Source organism: Cupressus sempervirens, chromosome 6 (genome assembly GCF_028749045.1).
Source record: "Cupressus sempervirens isolate cs-2001-9-10 chromosome 6, ASM2874904v1, whole genome shotgun sequence".
Taxonomy (NCBI): Eukaryota; Viridiplantae; Streptophyta; class Pinopsida; order Cupressales; family Cupressaceae; genus Cupressus; species Cupressus sempervirens.
The window spans coordinates 579,746,312-579,768,129 of record NC_143123.1 but is presented as its reverse complement, the minus strand read 5'-3'; positions in this window follow the sequence as shown (position 1 = coordinate 579,768,129).

Genomic DNA, 21,818 nt, shown 5'->3' with positions numbered 1-21,818 from the left:
ATAATGTGTACTCAGTCTATATCTTCAGCATCAACAATCTTCAACATTTTCCCCCCTTATAATATCTCTTATTTTATCTTTAGTTTGTAATATGATATTTTCTTCATCTTCATCTCTGTAACAATTTCATCTTCATCTATATCATCTCCCATATCATGTCCCCTTTTTTAGTCACTCTCTCCCCATTTGATAGCAATGCCAAAGGTCATTACAAATTTCATCATGAAACTTATTAAACCTTGTAGTAATCTGTTTGCCTTTCATATATTGTATACTTCAATTTCACCATAGTCATTTTGACAACTTCATAATTGTTCCTAAAGTGTGAAGACTTATGCATCAACTCCATAAATTTATTACAATTCATCCATGAATTGATGCAATAAGCATCTTTACCTAGTGAATTTTTGATAGGGGTAAGACCCCCACTTTACCTTAGAGATAATAGAATAATTAGGCAATGGCTTGGTAAATAGGTCAAAAATTTGTTCCTTAGACTTTACATATTCAAGCCTCACTTGTTTATCTTGAACTTTATCCCTCAAGTAATGATATTTGATTGATATGTACTTTATTTTTCCATGCATCACTAGATTTATTAAAATATTTATGGATCTAAGTATTATCATAGTAAGTAGTAATAGGTTCCATTAACTCTTCTTGCATTCCTTCCAAAAATGTCTTAATCCATACAACATTTGAATAATTGATTGCAATAGAAACATATTCAACTTCAATAGTAGATTGTGAAATACAACTATGTTTCTTTATTATCTATGTTATCAATCTTTCTCCTAAAAAGAAAGATCCACCACTTCTGCATTTTTTTTATCAACATTACCATCCCAATCAACATCTATGTTGATGTAGGGAGCTCTCCTTAATACCATAAACTCATAACTAAAACATAGAAATGACCAAAAATGCAAGAACAAAATATGGACTTCTTATTTGCGCTGCAAATGTGAAATTATAGAATCCATAAGTACAATATGTTGACCCACATGGGTGCCTTCAGTACAATAACTTGCAAGACAAGCTATGAACTATCACCCAGAGCTGTCCTAAACAATGTTTAGGCCTTTCTTAAATAGGCAACTTTATGCTGCATGGAAAGGTTCTAGTTGCTCAAACTTGATACCTAGGGCTGAAAAATCCTAACAATACACATAGAGTTGGCCAAATACATCTTTGACAAATTATTTTAGAAATTTTGGTAGCCCAACTTTCGAAGGCCATAACTCACAAACGGTTGCTCCAATTGGCTATTATAACCACTTTTTGAAAGTGCCAACTCTTGATCTATAGGCTTGGAACCACACTAGTGCCCTTCTATCAATTTTTTGGACCTCATCTGGGAACTCTAAGGCCTCCAATGTTGAGCCTATAGATTTTTCTTCAAAATTTTCCACCAAAAATCTGCAATAACTTCTTCGATACTTAAGCTGGAGCAATGAGATTTTTATGGTAGGCTTATATCTCTAAAATGAAAGTTCTTATAGAAAATGAGAACATTTTGAGCTCATATGAAAAACTTACAAAAAATAGTAAGTTTCCATAAATAGTAACCTCCTTGTCTACTAGCCCTTATTAAAATAGAAAAGACTGAAAATAAAATATTTTTGGGTGATATAAGATTTCCCTTACAACCAAGATGCTCCCATATCAAACACCCAAGGTAATTTGAGATGTGACCCCATCATGTCTCAAGTGTTCATAGGAAAACCAAGATGGTTGACCTCCTCCTTTGCTAGCCATGATGAATCCTTAACTGGTCTCACTTTTCATTTGACTAGATATTTCTCATAAGTTCTATTTCTTGTACTTTTTCAAACATGATTTTCTAGTATCTCCTCAATCTCTTTTGTACCCGAACTAGCTACTAGAATGCTCCACGGCACTTATGCAAATTCATCTCCATCACCTCCTTCACAATACTCTATCAAATATGAAATATTAAATATTGGTGAAATATTCAATTCAGCAAGTAACTCCACTTCATACACATTTCCGAAATCATGCCTCTTCACTATCTTACACGGTCCAAAATTCTTCATCTTCAACTTATTATATGTACCCACTAGAAAACACTCCTTTCTCAAATGAACCATGACTTCATCTCTAATCTAAAATTCCTTATATCTCCTTTTCACATCTTCCTTAGCCTTATATTGTGTATTCATCTTTATGATGTGCTTCCTTACCTCTTCATGGATTTTCTTCAAATTTTGAGAAAAATCTTCTACTTCAACACTACTTATCTCTCCTTTATCCAACAACCTCAATTTAGAAGAAATTTTGGGACTACTCCCATATAAAATCTAGAATAGTTATTTACTAGCATTCTTATTGACACAATTATTATATGCAAATTCTTCCTATGGTAAAATCATAACTTATCCTTTTGGATTATCTCTGACCAAACATCTCAGAAAATTTCTCAAACTATGATTCATAGCTTCTATTTTTCCATTAGTCTGTGGATGATGTGATGAACTAAACTTCAAATATATCTTCAACTTCTTCTACAATGTATGCTAGAAATATCAAAAAAATGAGGTATCTCGATCTAAAACTATACTCTTTGGTAGACCATGTAATCTCACAACTTCTCTAAAAAATAACTCTGCTACATGAGCAACATCACTAGTCTTCTTGCAAGGAATAAAATGTGCCATCTTTGAAAACCTATCAACCACCACAAAAATAGAATCATGCCTCTATTGTATCCTAGATAATCCAAGAACAAAATCTATGCTAATATCCTCTCACGACTTCTTTGGTACAGGTAATGGTTGATACAACCATGTATTCTACTTCACTCCTTTTTCCATCTAATATACTCTACAACTTTGTATAAACTTCCTCACATATTGCTACAACTGTGGCCAGTAATAATTTCTAGCAACCAAACCTATGATTTAATCTCTACCAAAATGTCTAGCCAATCCTCCACTATGCTTCTCCTTGATGAGATTTTCTCTCATTAAAATTTTGGGAATGCACAACTGGCTTCCTTTGAAAAACATATTATCTTGGATCATGAAATGCAACAAATTTGTCTTGTCAAGTGTAACAGGTTTTGTACAAGCCTTCCACTCTTTACCAAAATTAGGATCATCTGAATAAAATGTGTTGAATTCCTTGAACCCAACCACCTCTATCTGCATTTCTATCAGTAAAAGTTGTTTTCTACTAAAATTATTTGCAACTTTGTTAGACTTCCCACCCTTGTGTTTCAAAACAAATGTATAACTCTCCAAAAACTCAACCCAATTTAAATGCCTTTGGATCAATTTTCCTTGACTATTCAAATATTGAAAAGCTTGATAATTAGTATACAAAACAAACTCCTTAGTAAGAAGATAGTGTCTCCACTTCTTCAATGCTTGAACTATAGCATAAAATTACTAATCATAAACATAATATTTTCTTTTTGCATCATTCAACTTCTCACTAAAATAAGCAACAAGTCTGCCTTCTTGGCTCAAAATAGCTCTTATTACAGTACCACTAGCATCACAATCTACTTCAAACACCTTGTTAAAATTAGGAAGTGCTAAAATAGGTTGCTTAGTAACTTTATATTTCAATAGATTAAAATTCTTATCTACTCCTATAGTCCACTTAAACTCTTTCCTATCCCCTCTCATTATTTCATTCAAGGGTCCACAAATACTGCTAAAACTTCTTATGAACTTTCTATAAAATGTATCCATTCCATGAAAAGATCTTACCTCTATCACACTCTTGGAGTAGGCCATTCAAGGATAGCCTGTTGGAAATATTCAGGTCTAACAATGTTACTGAGAGGGGAGGGGTGAATCAGTAAGCTTTAAAATTTAAACCAATTAAGCATAATAACAAATTCACCATTCATTCATCTACTTTACTGAACACATGAAAAGATTAACACACTGATTTGGTGACCCAGAAACCTTTCAAATTGAAAGTAAAACTGGGGTGGGGATGATGCCCACGAAACTTCAATACTGCAGTATAAAGTTGGCCAGTTAAGGCTTACAGTGATCACTTTTGGTGATCTGCCCTATTAGGAGCAAGTAGGACTACTAGATCCACCTTGTTAGAGGACTTACAAACATACAATGAAGTATGCACTCTATTAGGAGATTTACATAAGACTGTTAAGTCTACCCTATTAAAGGATTTACAAAACTGATTCACCTGTTAGGATGAAGCAGTGGATCTGCTTGCAACTAATTTGTTGATTAGATCTTACGTACTGATCACTTGATGTGATGGATATATCTTTGCTGCTCCTTGATAACCTTGCTGAATACTTCGCTGCTAATTCTTTTTCAATTCGCTCAATTACATTCTTACTTCGCTCTTGCTTGACTGTTACTCTTCTTCATTATTTCTTTTGTAAATGGTACAATACATTACATATATACCATTCCAATATTTACAACAACAAGGTCGGTCAAACACAAGTGGACAAAATATTACTGAGTCGGCCAGATAGTAGAAAACTCAGGTTCCTCAAACTTACTCGGTGACCTTCTGACACTCGGTATCCACTACATTACACGGCATCATCATGCACTCGGTAGAGGTAGGGGCTTGGTCCATACTAATCACTCTGAGTAGCTTGAAACTTGGTAACCACTGGTGACTTGGTAAACATTGTGTCACTCGGTAGAAACTAACTCTTTCAATTCACTTGGTAAGCACCGAATACTTCATTTTCCTTTCTATCTTGGTAATCACTGAAACCTTCATTTACCTTCCTGACTCGGTAAACACTAAATCCTTCATTTACCTTTCTGACTCGGTAAATACTAAATCCTTTGTTTACCTTCCTGACTCAGTAAACACTAAATCCTTCGTTTACCTTCCTGACTCGGTAAACACTAAAACTTTTGTTTACCTTCCTGACTTGGTAAACACTAAAACTTTCGTTTACCTTCCTGACTCGGTAAACACTAAAACTTTCATTTACCTTCCTGACTCGGTAAATACTGCTGAACATACTTGGTAACCAATGAATGCTTGGTATGAACTGTAAATTGAGTGATGAAATCAGTAAGCATTCAGAATCAAATAAGTGTTGTAACTAATGAAAAATGTATCATTATTCCAACAATCTCCCCCTTTGGCATTAGTGACAAAAACACTTATGAGCCAAAATTTATATACAAGATCTGACAAAACTGATTTGATTCTGTTGTGCTGTGTGCTAAATATACATGGGCTACCTTACATATAACTCCGCCATACAATATACACAAGGTTTTTACATGAGTTATATGACTTTATTCTTTATTACTTTATTACCTTCTCCCCTTTTGTGTCTGATTTTCTGATTTTCCTCTATATATTGCTTTCTCCCCCTTTTTGATAATAATGCCAAAGAATAAAGAATGTATTTACATGGAGACACCAAAATGTGTGATAAACTCAGAATGTACCTGAAGAATTAGTTGCAGATTTTATCCCAATTGTCTTGCAAGATTTTACATGTGGAGAGAGCTGCTTGAACTTCTACAGAAAGTTCAATCACATGGTCTGCAACAGAGAAATTATTGTCATGGATCAATGTTTTTGAATATGCAATGTTCTTTTTCATTGTGTTCATGATAGGAAGGATCATATTCTGGATGTCAATTAGAGTAGACCTGATCCTTGCTTTCTCTCTTAGCAATTCTGCCTATTTCTCTGACAAAAATTTGATTCTCAAATGATGGGATGAACTTGCACTATGGTCAGATTGCAACATTTGGGCACTGACCTTCATATCCGCATCAATTTTATTCAACTTTTCTTTTACTTCCTTTGTATACTCAGTAACATCACAAAGTTTTGCAAAAAGTGAGGTTACATTATTAAAAGAATTTTCAATGTTAGACAAAATTGAGGTTAATTCAACATGTTTTATTGCTAAGTGCTGAGCAATGTGCTCAAGCACCTTATATTCAAATTTCTTTTCTGCTTTCTCTATTAATTTTTCTTGTCCTGAGATATCCTCATTGAATTTATTCACCGCTTCTTCTAGTTGTAACAAAATGTGTTGAGATGAATCCATAACAACACCTATAGCCTGAGTTATTATGTTTTTAGCACTCTCAATTATATTGAATTCTCTGTCCCTTTCATTCCTTAGCTGCATTTACTATGCCTTTTGCTCTAATAGCTGACTGATCATTCTCATTTCATCAATTGATGTAGTATCTAGATCTATCTTAGGAATGACAATGTCCTTATCCAGATCTATTTCTTCATCTACTGCCTTACTGGAAAACATGTATCTCTTTGGTTTTTCTGCAGTGACTACACCTTTGCCCTTTGAAATTGAAACAATAGTTGATGATGCTAGACTGGCTATCAAAACTGGAATGGGACCAACTAAAGGTAAACTAAGAGAAGTGCTGGCTGTATCAAAACTTGATATACTTCCCAAAAATGATGTACTACTCAAAAATGATGTACATACTGGTATATTTACAGTTGGAGAACTGACTAGAGAAAAAATTGGGGCCAATGTGGCTGAGGAAGACAAAATTGGTAAGAAACTAGGAAGACTTACTGTACAAGCTGCAGGTGGGAGAGATATACTCGGTGAAGTAGCTGTTGCAGTGGATGACTCGGTGGTTGATGATGTGCTTGGAATCTCGGTAACTGAAGAAGTGACCACCAGCTCAGTAGATGAAGTGCTTGGCACTTGTACTGCAGAAACCTGGAGCTGAGAGGAGACTGGAGGAAATTGAGCAATGGATGTCTCTATTGTGCTCACAATCTTGCTTGAAGATCCTATCTCCATAGTAGATTTTATAGTCTTTGGTGGAGAGTGAGGAAGGGAGGCAATGACGGCTGCTGCAATTTTGACTACATCATCCTCTTCCTCAACATTTTCTTCTTCCTTTTCTTCTTCTTCCTTCTTTTTCATTACCTATTCAAGGTCTTCATCAGTTACTTCCATGGAAATGGTGTTGCCACCATCAATATCCTCTTCATCATCACCATTGTCATCATCATCCTTGATCTCTATGGGTTCCTCAGTTGTCTTATGTAGTTTATATGCATCACTCTAGACATCAGTTGCATTTTTAACAACTGGCTCAATGCTTTTTAGCAATATGAGACATGTATTAAATCTCATATTCATTCTGCCTTCATGATCCTTCAATGCCCTTTTGATTTCTGCATCTGTTAAGCTAGGGACCAGTTCTCTTAATCTTTGCTCAAAAATGTCTTTAACTGTTTGCTCGGCGTTCTCCCATCTCACCTTTATTTTATCAAACAGTTCAGCAGGAATTTGGGAAACAAATTGGTCTGGGGAGAATTTCCAAGTTCCCAACTTCTCCATTACCAGATCTTCAATTTCTTTTTGCTTAGCAGGAGTTATGGTTTCATATTTCAATGCCTTGAAATTGCTAATTCCTGCACCAATCCTTAGTTGTTTCATCCTTTCTTCAAATGTTAGAGGAGGTTTGCTGAACACAACTTCTTTCTTGCCTCTCCTGGTTCTCCTTGTGAACACCGCTTGAGGTTTGGTAATGATTACCCTACCCTTTTTCTTTGCTGGTTCTGCTTCCTTTTCTGGCTCCTCTTCTTCTTCTTCTTTTTCTTCATCCTCATCATTGCCCTCGGTAAGCATAAGAGGTCCAGTATCAGCTTTTAGCTTTTCTATCTTTCTCTTGCCTTTAGAGATTGCTTGAGCAAGCTTGATTTCAAGCTCTATTATAACCTTAGCCTCTTCATAGGTTCCAAATGTAGGCAACTTGGGATCCACTGGTTCATTTACTAGTGCCTCAATGATGTCTCTGGCATCATCAATATTTAGTTCATAGGGCAATGGTTTTACCCATGCCACTCGAGGTTTGACTGCCTAGATGTAGACTCTGTCATAGCCAACCATGAAATAGACATCATCCTTATACTCTTCAACAAGTTTTGGAGGTATTCTGAATTTTTTGTTCATCCTTTCCTTGAAATCTTCAAAATAATTATCCATTACTTTGTCAAAATTCATACCCATTTCTGCTATGAATTCATTTATTTGATACAAAATTGGAGTATCTTTCCTCCATACAACTACACCCTTAGATGGAAAGAATTTCTGTACATAGAAAAATAAACAAACTAGCAAAGAACCAAATTTACAAGGGTTTGTCTTTGCAGTCCTTATGCTATCCATGTTTTTATTGAATTGTTTTAGTAGCACATCAGCTAGGTCAAACTCCATATTTTTCTTTACAATTTTATATGCCAAATCTACAACCTCACAGGGTACACTATTCAGCCTGCTAGAACTATACAGTTTGTATGCAATAACACAAATACCAAATTTCAGCTCTATATCTAAAACATTGTTGAGCTTTAAAGCTCTGCCATCCCATTCAGTTTGGGTTAATTTCTGGAGGTCATCTCGACCTAGGGTTTTGGTGGTTTTGGCTTTGGTCAACATTGGTAAGCCCGTGATCTTGTGGATCATCTTCTTTGTTATGAGGATGGGTTGTTCTAACCACAATTGTCCATTATGCACATGACTTAAGATATACCTCACTCATTTCACTTGGAAACTCCTTGGCAGATGCAGGATATGGGTTAAGCCTTTGGTTTCCAAATGTTTGAACTCAGGTTTTAGGGTTCCATCCACGCATAACTCGGCTAGGGTACTATCCATATCTAGTGTCCCTATTTCTTGCACAGTACACTTGAAATGAGTACAAATATCATTGATTAGAAGTACCTTTGGAGGGATCTGCGATTGAGCTCCATGCGGGTCGAGTGATTCAGCGATGGCAGGAACAATTTTGAAATTGGGCGCCTTCCATTTGACTCCCTTCACAAGAATTTCAGAACCTCTCTTCACCTTGCTGCCACTAGTGCTTGCGGATGCCATTGCTACTCGGTGAGAGAATGATTTCGTAACACAATTTCTTTGCTGAAAAATTGCTTCAAATCACTTGAACTCGCTTGGATGAACTTGAAAATATATTTTCTTTGTGAACTCTGAATTTGCGGTGAAAAATGAGATCAAATTCTACCTTTTTTATCAAAATCCTGTCATTAATGCTCAGGTACATAGGTAGATGAGAATTAGGGTTTTATAAATAGTCACTGACTTACTCGGTAAACCTTGCAACTTGGTGAACACACAAAACCTTTCTTATCTTCCTGACCAAGCTCGATAAAGTCTGAAAACCAACCTTACTCGGTAGATGCAACACTATGAATTATGACTTGTATCTACAATACTGATTTTTCATTTCCACTTCTTCTTTCTAGAACTACCTAGGATATGGCTTGAAGATCTAGTCCCTTATCCTTCTTGATAAGTCTTAATTAGATATGGTGGAGTCACCCATTTCTAGAGTGACATTTCCATCATTTGAATTTTCTTGCTCGGTAGACTTAGGAATCCACTATTGTTTCATTTGCTTTCGAATATTATCATCTCTAGTTTTCTTTTCATCTTCAACCTTTCCTATATTCATGCAATTCTTGGCTATATGACCAAGTTCAGTACAAGTATAGCATCTTATGGTTGTATCTTTCTTCCTTAGGTGATGCCTTCTACAGTTTGTTCCTATGTGTCCATATTCTCCACAATAGTGACATCTACACCAAGTATTGTAATCCCAACCAAATATTGCTTTGACAATTTTTTCTGCTGGATTGAGTGATTTTGATCTACATTCAGATGCCTTATGTCCTTGTTTCTTGCATTTGTGACACTTGCCTTCAAACTTTGGTTTCTCCTTGCATTCATTGGCTTTGTGACCATGCTGATTGCAATTGAAACATTTGCCATTGAATTTACCTTTACCATTACTCCAAAATTTGTTAGATGTATGACCTATCTTGCCACAATGATTACAAGTGGGTCTTTGATTCCTTTGAGTACCTTGTTAAGAAGATTCACCTTCTCCCTTGTATCCAAGACCAGCTTTACCTTTTTGCTTATAGAAATTCTACTCATTTTACTTATTCAATTGATTCATGTCTGCTTGAGATTTCATCATCCTTTCATTGACTTGTTTTTCAATTTTTAGATCATTTTCCAAGCTTTCATTGGTTTGTCTCTCAGTTCTTATGACTTCTATCTTCCAATTCTTCTTGTGCTTTGTTTCTTTGTTCCAAAACTTCACATAGCCTGATTCACTGTATTTCTTGCTCTCTTTTAAGCTTTCTTACCTCTTCTTGCAGAGATCCATTCTTTTCTAAAAGTTCTTTGATTGCTTTGTCATCTTCTTCTGAATTACTTGATGGTAACAAATCTTCAATCCTTTCTTCAACATAAAAATGGTCATTTATTTGTCTTGCAAGTTCCTTTCTTCTTTTTAGGGATTGAGAAAGATGTTCCTTTGCTTCTTTGAGGTGAACCATGGCCATCTCCAAATCTAGCTTCTCATTCTCAATAGTTTTGTCAAGTCTGAATATCTCTATTGTCCTTGATATTTGCTCAAGCTGTCAAGATCTGTCCTGAGAACCACAAAGCTCTGATACCAATTGTTGGAAATATTTAGGTCTAACAATGTTACTGAGAGGGGAGGGGTGAATCAGTAAGCTTTAAAATTTAAACCAATTCAGCATAATAAAAAATTCACCATTCATTCATCTACTTTACTGAACGCATGAAAAGATTAACACACTAATTTGGTGACCTAGAAACCTTTCAAATTGAAAGTAAAACTGGGGTGGGGATGATGCCCATGAAACTTCAATACTGTAGTATAAAGTTGGTTGGTTAAGGCTTACAGTGATCACTTCTGGTGATCTGCCCTGTTAGGAGCAAGTAGAACTGCTAGATCCACCTTGTTAGAGGATTTACAAACATACAATGAAGTATGCACTCTGTTAGGAGATTTACATAAGACTGTTAAGTCTACCCTGTTAAAGGATTTACAAAACTGATTCACCTGTTAGGATGAAGCAGTGGATCTGCTTGCAACTGATTTGTTGATTAGATCTTATGTACTGATCACTTGATGTGATGGATATATCTTTGCTGCTCCTTGATAACCTTGTTCAATACTTCACTGCTGATTCTTTTTCAATTCACTCAATTACATTCTTACTTCGCTCTTGCTTGACTGTTACTCTTCTTCATTATTTCTTTTGTAAATGGTACAATACATTACATATATACCATTCCAATATTTACAACAACAAGGTCAGCCAAACACAAGTGGATAAAATATTACTGAGTCAGCTAGATAGTAGAAAAATCAGGTTTCTCTAACTTACTCGGTGACCTTCTGACACTCAGTATCCACTACATTACACAGAATCGTCATGCACTCGGTAGAGGTAGGGGCTCAGTCCGTACTAATCACTCTGAGTAGCTTGGAACTTGGTAACCACTGGTGACTTGGTAAACATTGTGTCACTCGGTAGAAACTAACTCTTTCAATTCACTTAGTAAGCACTGAATACTTCTTTTTCCTTTCTGTCTGGGTAATCACTGAAACCTTCATTTACCTTCCTGACTTGGTAAACACTAAATCCTTCATTTACCTTTCTGACTCGGTAAATACTAAATCCTTTGTTTACCTTCCTGACTTGATAAACACTAAATCCTTTGTTTACCTTCCTAACTCGGTAAACACTAAAAATTTCGTTTACCTTCCTGACTTGGTAAACACTAAAACTTTTGTTTACCTTCCTGACTCAGTAAACACTAAAACTTTCATTTACCTTCCTAACTTGGTAAACACTGCTAAACATACTTGGTAACCAATGAATTCTCGGTATGAACTGTAAATTGAGTGATGAACTTGGTAAGCATTCAAAATCAAGTAAGTGTTGTAACTAATGACAAATGTATCATTATTCCAACATAGCCTTCACTTTCTCTAGATCCATTTTTAGACCTTATCTTGAGACTACAAATTCCAGGTACACCAACTCTTTCTTTACAAAACTACACTTCTTTAGGTTTATCAACAACTTTTTTGGCCTCAACTTATCAAACACCTTGTGAATATGAATCAAATGCTCCTCTAATGTCTTATTAAAGATTAATATATCATATAGGTAAACAATGACAAACTTACCTAGAAACTCCTTCAATACCTCATTCATGAGCCTCATAAAAGTGTGTGGTGCATTGGTTAGCCCAAAAGGCATGACTAACCACTCAAATAGTCCTTCCCCTATCTTGAAAGTAGTCTTCTACTCATCACCTTCTCTGATACAAATCTTATGGTACCCACTTTTCAGATCTATCTTTGTGAAATACTTAGCTCCACTCAAATGGTCCATAATAGCATCCATCCTTGGCAATGGAAATCTATACTTTATTGTGATTTTATTGATAGCATGAGAATCTATGCACATCTTCCATTCTCCATTCTTCTTTGGTGCTAATACTACTAGTACAACACAAGACTTAGACTCTCTCAAATCAGCCCCTTCTACAACAACTCATGAACTTGACTGTTCAACTCTTCACTTTCTATTGGCATCATTATGTGCACTGCCTTGTTTGGCAAACTGGCTCTTCGAACCAAATCTATCTGGTGACTGATTTTCCTTACTTGGGGCAATCCTTAAGGTATATTATCTGATACTATATTAGAAAACTCTCTCAGCATATCTACAACTTCTACAAATACCTCCTCTACTTCTTCTTTACTATCTTTAGAAATTATAGAAAACACATATGCTCATGCTTCATACCTTTAAGAAACTCCATTCCATCAATAAAAAATATTTTGTTAGCACTACATACCTTTTCTTCTTTATCCTTCAATGGCTTCAACTTATGTTTCACTCCATCCTTAGTTAGAGTGTAGGTATTTGCTTGCCCATCGTATACAACATTCCTATCAAATTACCATGGCATACTCAACAACATATGAAATATGTCCATAGGTATGATATTAAATAGTACCTCATCCTAGTAGCTTCCAATCTTGAACTTCACTAAGCACTACTCATTGATCATGACCTTATGGTCATCTTGCACCCAAGCAATATGGTATAGACATGGGTGTTTCTACCTTTATAGCTTCAACTTGGTGACCATCATTTCTAAAAAAAATTGTTAATATTCCACCATCAATGATCACATCACAACACTTATCTTCACATCTACACCTTTTATAAAACAAGCTCCTTCTTTGTTCAAGTTCATTCTCACCACTCAACAAGACTCTTTGGTTAACTAGGACTTCTCCTCTTTCAGCATCTTCAGAATGTGAGGATCTGGCATCTTTACTAACATGTGAAAATCTTGCCTGCCATTTTATTCTTTGATCTATCCTTCCTTGACATTGGGTACATTCAAATACTCTCTACAATGAAAATATTTTCCATGGAAGACTCCTCTTCTAGATCCTTTTCCTCTGCCTCTTCCTTTATGATCTTTATTGTTCTGATCATGGAAATGATTGAAATTATTTCACCTTTGGTTCTCACTACTACTTCTAGCTTCATCCTTGTTCTTTTGATCATCATTATGACCACCATAAGATCATCCACTAGATCTTCCAACTCAACCTCTTCCACTATTCTTATTGTCAAACTTCTTGCTTAGTTTCTCCTCAACTCTTAGGGAAAACTAGTATGCCTCCTCAATATTGCTCATTTGAACTAAACTTAGCTCATCCTGAATGTTGGGCCTTAACCCATTAAGATAATGGGTAACTTTCTCCTTATCAACTTCTACATGGCTTGTTCTAATGAGAACTAAGTAGAACAAATTTTCCTATTTGCTTTAACCTTTGCATCTTCTTCAATAGATCAAGCTCATAATCCATGGGAATGAATTTTTTGTTCAGTTTATCTCTCATCAAATTCCATTTGGTGATTTTGTCCTTTCCCTTTCTATTTCACTCTAACTAAAGCTCCTGCCACCAGATCTTCACATGTCCCTTTAGTTTTGCCTTCACAAACTTGACCCTATCAAGATCATCAATATCTTCTTACTCAAAGTACTCCTCTTATTCGTTGATCCAATCAATCAGCTCCTCGAGGTTAAGATTTCCTAAAAATATGGGAACCTCAAACTTAGGTCTTTTTAAATCTTGGATGGCCCCAAAAAAGCCTCTCTTCCTCTAGATTTAGAACTACCTCTACTTCAGCATTTTCTTCTACATCATCCTCATCCTCACTTTCATCTCTTATAGGAAGATTCATTCCTCTATGCATTTTTTCTTCCAATTCTTGAATTTTTCTTTGGAGGTCTCAAAAACCCTTAGATGTAACACCTATAGCTCTTCCACCATGCTCTCTTCATGGAGGTATTTTCACATTTCCATTGAAACCCTAGTGCAAACTACTTCATAATCAATGATCTATTTACATGCTCAACCCAAACCATGCTCCTGGTGCAAACTACCTCATAGTCAAAAATCTATCCACACACTCAAGAACTCTAGCTTTGATACCACTTGATGCAAGGAGCTCCCCTTAATACCATAAACTCATAATAGAAACATAGAAAAAACCAAAAAAGTGAGAAAAAACATGGACTTCTTATTTGCACCACAAATGCAAAATTAAAAAATTCATAAGTACAATATGTTAACCCACATGGGCACCTTTAGTATAATAATTTACAAGACAAGCTATGAACTATCACCTATAGCTATCCTAGACAATGTTCAAGCCTTTCTTAAATAGGTAGTTTTATGCTTCTTGGGAAGGTTCTAGTTGTTCAAACTTAATACTTAGGGCTAACTAATCCTAACAATACACATAGAGTCTACCAAATACATCTTTAACAAATTATTTTAGAAATTTTGGTAGCCCAACTTTTGAATGCCATAGCTCATGATCCATTGCTCTGATTGGCTAGTATAACCACTTTTTAGAAATACTAGTTCCTAATCTATAGGCTTGGAACAACACTAGCGCCCTTCTATCGAGATTTCAGACCTCATCCAGTCACTCTAAGGCCTCCAATGGTGAGCCTAAAGATTTTTCTACAAATTTTTCTACTGAAAATCCACAATAATTTCTCTGATACTTAAGTTGGAGCTATGAGATTTTTAGGTAGGCTTATATCTCTAAAATGAACCTTCCTATAGAAAATGAGAACATTTTGAGCTCATATGATAAACTTACTAAAAATAGTAAGTTTCCATAAATATTAACCACTGTGTCTACTAACCCTTATTAAAATAGAAAATATTGAAAATATAATATTTTTTGATGATGCAAGATTGCCCTTACACCCAGGATGCTCCTGCATTATATATAGACTTTATGATTAAAGTCATCACTTGTTTATACCATAGGTCATAATCTTTAATTCCTTTGAGATTTTCATAACAGTCATGTGTGTCTCCTTTGGATTAGATGAAAACCTTGCAACAATTCCTACATCAAGTGAAATATCCAATGTACTATGTACAATATAATTTAATTTTCCAACCATAGATTTGTATTGAGTCTCATTTACCTCATTAGTACTATCTTCTTTTGATAATTTCACTCCAGCCACCATAGGTATAACTACTAGCTTACACTCATTCATCCCAAATGTTTTAAATATTTCTTTCACATACTTAGACAAATTCACTTGTATACCTTTCTTTGTTTGATATACTTGAAATCCAATGATGTTTTTTATTTCACCAAACATAGGCATCTCGAATTTAGTACTTATTTGCTCAACAAATGTCTTACTCAACATGTCATTTCCAAAAAATATTATTTCATCAACAAATATATTACCAATGAAAACCATATCTTCAAATTCATTTTTCAAATATAGATTACTATTTTCACTTATTCTAGAAAATCCAATATTAATTAGATAAGATTGTAATCTTTCATACTGTAGTGCCTCTCTTGTTTTGTAGTCTGTACCTTATTTATTTTGATTTGAGAGATACTTGATACTCTTATTTTGTACCTTATGATGACTCGAGGGTTGGATGTTATACTTGGATTCAGTACCATAGATTCTTTACTTCTATAGTATTTAGTTTATCATATTTGCATGTTGATGCTATTTTGAGATGATAGTAGATCTATGAGGATATCTAGTTATATGGTTTATTGGACATATTCATTGATCATGTTATGAGATGAATTTTATGCTATAGTTATTTACTTCATTCTTGTATCTTTATGCTTTCTACAAAAATGAGTGGTGTAAATGGATTAAATAGGTATTTTAATACATGTTGCTTCAGCTATGATATTATATGCAATTACACTTGATCATGTATTTTAGTGTGCAGAAATTATATCCATGGTAGCGGCATATGGAGTTAGTGATTTAGTTGTTCATGTTTACCAATGTCTTCCCTATATGGTAGATGTATCCTTATTTTATTTATGTTAATTAAAACCTTTCAATGATTGGTAAATCTAAACTCATCTGCATTATGTGACTAGACTAGTCAACATGTTTGTGTATTTAGAAGTTCGCATTTGTTGCGAAAGTGTTAAGTGATTTTTTATTATTTTGTGTTTTTTAAGTTTTAAATCATTTTGGATTTAATTTTTGGCAGCTTTTCCTTAGGTGAATTTCCATTATGGATAATAACCTATTTTTTTTTGGATCAATTCAGAGTTTAGCTACTATAGTTGGCTATTTTCCCTAATTGAGTATTCACTTGAAAAGTGAATAAGTGTTGCAAAAGTGAATTCATTATTCACTTCTCACTTTTTAGAAATTGAATTTTTGAGAGCAATTTGGAAATCCTCTTCTGAAGGATTCTTCTTTTGTTCATTTTGGGAGCTATGAGCATGGGATCTAGGGTATAATTTAGTGGCTAATATTCGTAAATTGGCTAATTTTAGAATTTTTTGGCTAGTAATTTGGCTAATAATTTAAGATTTGATACAACCTAAACCACCATAGTTTTATAAAATTCAATTCTAGAATATTTAAAATTGCTCAATAATTTATTATATTGAAAAATTTAAACTCAAATATTTGCCACAATATTCGTTACATGAATAGATTTGAGTTACCTAAATATAATATATTATTGGAGAAATTAAATTGAACTGACCAATAATTATCATAATTATTAGTTAATTTAGGGATATATCACCAATATTTATTATTCACTATTGATTTAAAGTATATCTAACGATTCTCATAACATTCCACAAGGTAAAAAAATGTTCAATTTTGATTTGTAATATTCCATGGTGATTAATGAACTTCCTATTATTATTGAGATTCGTCAATATTTTATACAAAAAAAAATTATGATTCAAAAAATAATCGCCAAAATTAATCATATTTAGAATAAAAAATTGAGCGCCAATATAAATAATTTTGTTTTTTCAAAATAATGAAAGATTTGCCAATATTTTATATCTTTTTTTGGAGGTGGCTTTCTTAAAGTTTACCCTGATGGGATCTTCATGAGATTGGTCTTGTTGGATTCGGCTTGGGGAGTTTATGCTTTGCCATCACTTTTAGTTGATTTGGTAGGATATTTATTTTATTGTGCGAGTTTCAGATTCTACCCATTTTGCTATCAGGTAGGACCTTCCCATTTTATTGATTTTACTCTATTTTAGCTTATGTTTCTTGTAGCAGTATGTTAGGAGGTTGTGAACAAGTGTTCCCCTCCATTTTTGTATGTTGGTTCTGCTTGGATGGTTAGGTATGAATGTTTTTTCCTATTTTTGAAATGGGGGTTTGGGTTTTTGAGCCGTTATGCTAGCCGTTTTTGCATACAGTGTCCAATTCCTTTTATTTTTGGATTTTTTAGATTTTTGAACCCAAAGGGAAAATGAGTTTTAATTATGAAATTTTTCCAAAATTGGGGTTTTTACCTCATTTTGTGTGCCACCCTATTTTCTTCAATTTTCTTAGCACAATGTGGTTTGTGGACTTAGATGATCCATTTGGATATCCATCAGACCATGCTTGCACTTTATGTTGCATTGGGATGCATGTGGCATCTCTCATCTCTATTATGTTTTGGTTGATTAACTTATGTTTATGTTCTCTTCCTATCCTTGTGTATGATCTTCATGATGGTGGTGTGCCACACATGTGTACATCTGTCGAGTGACCTATGGGGCCTAATCTTCCGTGGTACTTCTGGAAGTTGTGATCATTGTGGTTGGGTTGGGATTTTTCATGCCTACGGGAACTCATCCTTGGATGAGAATGGGTAGGGTAGGGTAGCATATGGAGGGGGCTTCTATCTCGTAGCTTGGTGACTTTGTCCCATAGGGTTGGCGTGAAGAAGTTTTAAGTAAGTGATAAATAAAGTAAGACATTTGGGTGGTAATACATATAAGATAATTAAAAAGGAATTATGCACCTTCCGTTGGGAAGTTGATGCTACCTAGAATTGTGTGCCTTCTGTTGGGAAGTTGATGCTACCAATAATGGCTTGGGCTTTTCAATGTCAAACGACACTCCATTATGTCAGTCCCTACATAGTAGCCCATTGATATTTTTGACCAAGACTTGTAGTTATACATTGTCTTTGTCTTGGGTTCAATCATCATACTACTTGGTGTGTGTGTTAGCCATGGATGTCATTTTGTGTGTTTGTGGCTGGATCATTATCTCCATTAGTGTGATAGGTGTGGACTTACAGGTGCCATGTGGTTGGGAGGCATAGCTACCTTCACCACTACTAGGGACTAGTGTATAGAGACAGTCCATTATTCTAGCACGACCGTGGCTAGATGTTTCAATTGGTACTTCAGTTCATGGAGTATGCTTCTTGTGATTTATGCTTTCATTGGGATGTTGTTACTATATTTAGATGATGTTAGTTTTAACACATTCCATATTTGGATTATTAGCATGTGGTAGGTGATGTTATCTACTTAGTAGGTTTATCTTATGCTTTACTACTAGCATATTAGATTTCCTTTGCTTTTTTAGCATGTTTTAGTAGTGACATCCCTATTACAATAGTACTGACAATCTAATCAGTGGCTTGGGATGTTATGTACAGGGGATGGCTAGGGCCCATGATGGTCCGATGATGCCATTAATAGTTGGGAGGAACCATGTACTTAGTTGGTTATTCTATGAATTGTGATGTTCTTTTAGTTATTGCGATGTTTTCATGCAATGCAATGTTTACTTTAGTATTTTTCACTTCACTGCTTGTTAAATGGTTAGATGTAGATTGCATCTTTCAGTAGTGTGTTTGAGTGTTCATGCCTCAAATTGTGGATCTCGTACTCCCTAGTGTGGAGGTTTTATTCTCTATTTTTCCTTTTTTTTGTTTCTATGGGTAACATTTTATCAACATGGTGCGACATAATAATATATCGAACACCCATAGAAACTATGTCATACGATATTGGAAAGTATCGCACGCCTCTTGGAGAAATGTCATGCAATACTGGAAAGTGTTGCACCTCCTTTGGAGAAATGTTGTATGATACCCTCAAAGTATCACACACCTTTGAGAAAAGTATCGCCCAGTCCCTAAAAATGTTACCCTCCTTCTTAAAAAATGTTGTGTGATACTTTTTAATGTTGTATTAAAGTATCACACAGTTTTTGTAAAAACCTATGTGGGCCAGCAACGGGCACTTTTTGACTTGGTCTAAATTTTTTGAGAGTTGTTTTGGATACACTTTTTGGTGTTCTCCTACCCTATGGTGCCTCATTTTGGTTTTCAAGTTGTTTTCTTTCAAATCCAATTTGCATATTTTTGTTGTAGTCCTTCGAGGGTTAAAATATATCATTTAAGTATAAGGAATTATATATCTTACATATAAGGAATTAAAATATATTTTAAGTATACGTCAACTTATACTTAAGATATATTTTAATATATGCGATGATTCATTTGAGATGGGTTTCAGACCTCTACGGGCTAAGATATAGATTCTAAGAAATTTTAGGGCTTGAAGATTTCAAACTTAGCCAATTTTTCAAGATTCAGCTTATGTCTTTTAGCTTGGTAGATCTCTAATGTTTTCTTGGTTGTGTTTTGGTTGGTAGTGGCATTTGGAGATCCGTTGGTGCTTGGTTGTTTTTTTGTCTTCCGTTTTAATCTTTGGGATCCGTGTATGTTGTTATCATGAACACTTGCACACAAAAAAAAATATCTTTCTTGTATTTCATCCTTGTTTCCAAGGATCTCTAGGCAGGGCATTACATCTAGTATCAAAGCCCATGTTGCAACATTGGGATCTGTTTGTTATGCTTTCACTATAGTTTTTTTTGATGTTGTGCATTTCTATATTATGTTTTATTCTTGATATCTCATTGGTTTTTGGTTCTAAGTCTTATGCTTGTGATCTAATTGTTTTGACATCACCTTGTTGTTTCCATAGTGATGCCTCCTATTTGTAGACCTGGTGGCTGTGGTGGTACTTGTAGTAGTAATCATAGGAATGAACAACATGAAGAGGAACATCAGGAAGGAGAGGGAGAATAGGGTAACAATGCAAATTAGAATCTCTTAGGAGCATTGATGCTAGTGCTCTAGGAAATTCTTACTCGAATGGACCCTCATGATGAGGAGTGCTAGCATGATCGGGAGCAAGAAGAGGGATCCCACCATGGAGAGTCCCACCATTTAGAGCATAGAGAGGAGGAACATGAGCATGAGCAGGAATGTTCTCATACACCACCAAGGGGTAGAAGGCACCATCAGGGTGGTAGGGATCACAATAGTGAGGATTCCATCTAGTTGGATATCATGAAGTCCCTTCAGAGTTCTAAACCACCACCACATGTTGGTAGGGGAAGTGGCCTCAAGGCTGAGACTTGGTTGTTGGACATGGAGCACTGCTTCACCATGTATCCATATTCAACCAACATGAAGGCTCATTGTGCAATTATGGAGTTGAGGGACCATGGATTTTTTTTTTAAAGAAAAAGTGGCAAGCCACTATAATATTTAATAATATGATTCAACGAGGTCAACTGGGAAAGAATTAGTGAAGAAAACCCAGCATCGTCCCTAAAGTTTACATGTATATATATATATATATTAATAGTAAAAATTTACAAAGGGTTATCACCCATATGAAGATAACCCACTCTAAACTTCTGCATAATACAAATACAATAAGTTTGGCAGCAAATAGATTTAGAGTAGCAACATAAGAGATACCCCCAAATGAAAAAAAGGGTAATTTCTAAGATGAACCCTTAAAACAATGCTTTACAATTCTACCCAATCTATAAGAACACAAATAGAGGAGCCAGAGACCAACAAAGGGAATTTTGTAGTCCAATCATGAAACTAAACTATGTACTAGCCAATCAAAATCAAAATTTGGCACACCGATAGAGTCCCAAAGATTTTGTTCTAGTGGTTGTGGAGTTACTGCCAATGCATTCACCTAAGTGGGGGATGAAGCATTAGGATCTGATAGCAAGTAAATCATGGCATTTCTAACTAACAGGATTCTTTCCACCACCTGCTCACCCAATACCCGTGGATCAGAAGGCAAAGATTGTTTCAAATAATTGATATTGTCATTATCTATGGTTTTCTTCATTGCCTCAAAAATAATATAATATTCATGATTTTATAGAATTTGAAAATGTGAAAATAGACCACCAACTAAAGCCATACCATTCCATAAATCATATTTCTACATGGCCATCTCCAACTTATAATCTAGTAAAAAATGTAGTAGAATTACCTCATGAGTCAATCCTTGAAGTAACTCTGAAGATTGTAGAGGATCCATGGCATTGGAAAGGAAAATAGAAATGACCTGGGAGGGATATAAAAACACAAGTGCTGAGGGACAGAGAAGCTCCTCACCAATGATGCACCAAATGGATGAACTGACCAAGTGTGAGTTCAAAGTGAACATTTGATACAGCAGCTCATCTGTTATATGCCTAGGAAGCACAACTTAATCTAAGGCCAGCTGTAGCCAAATCCAAAAAAAAATTGGCATAACTAAATGATGTTTCATATGACATG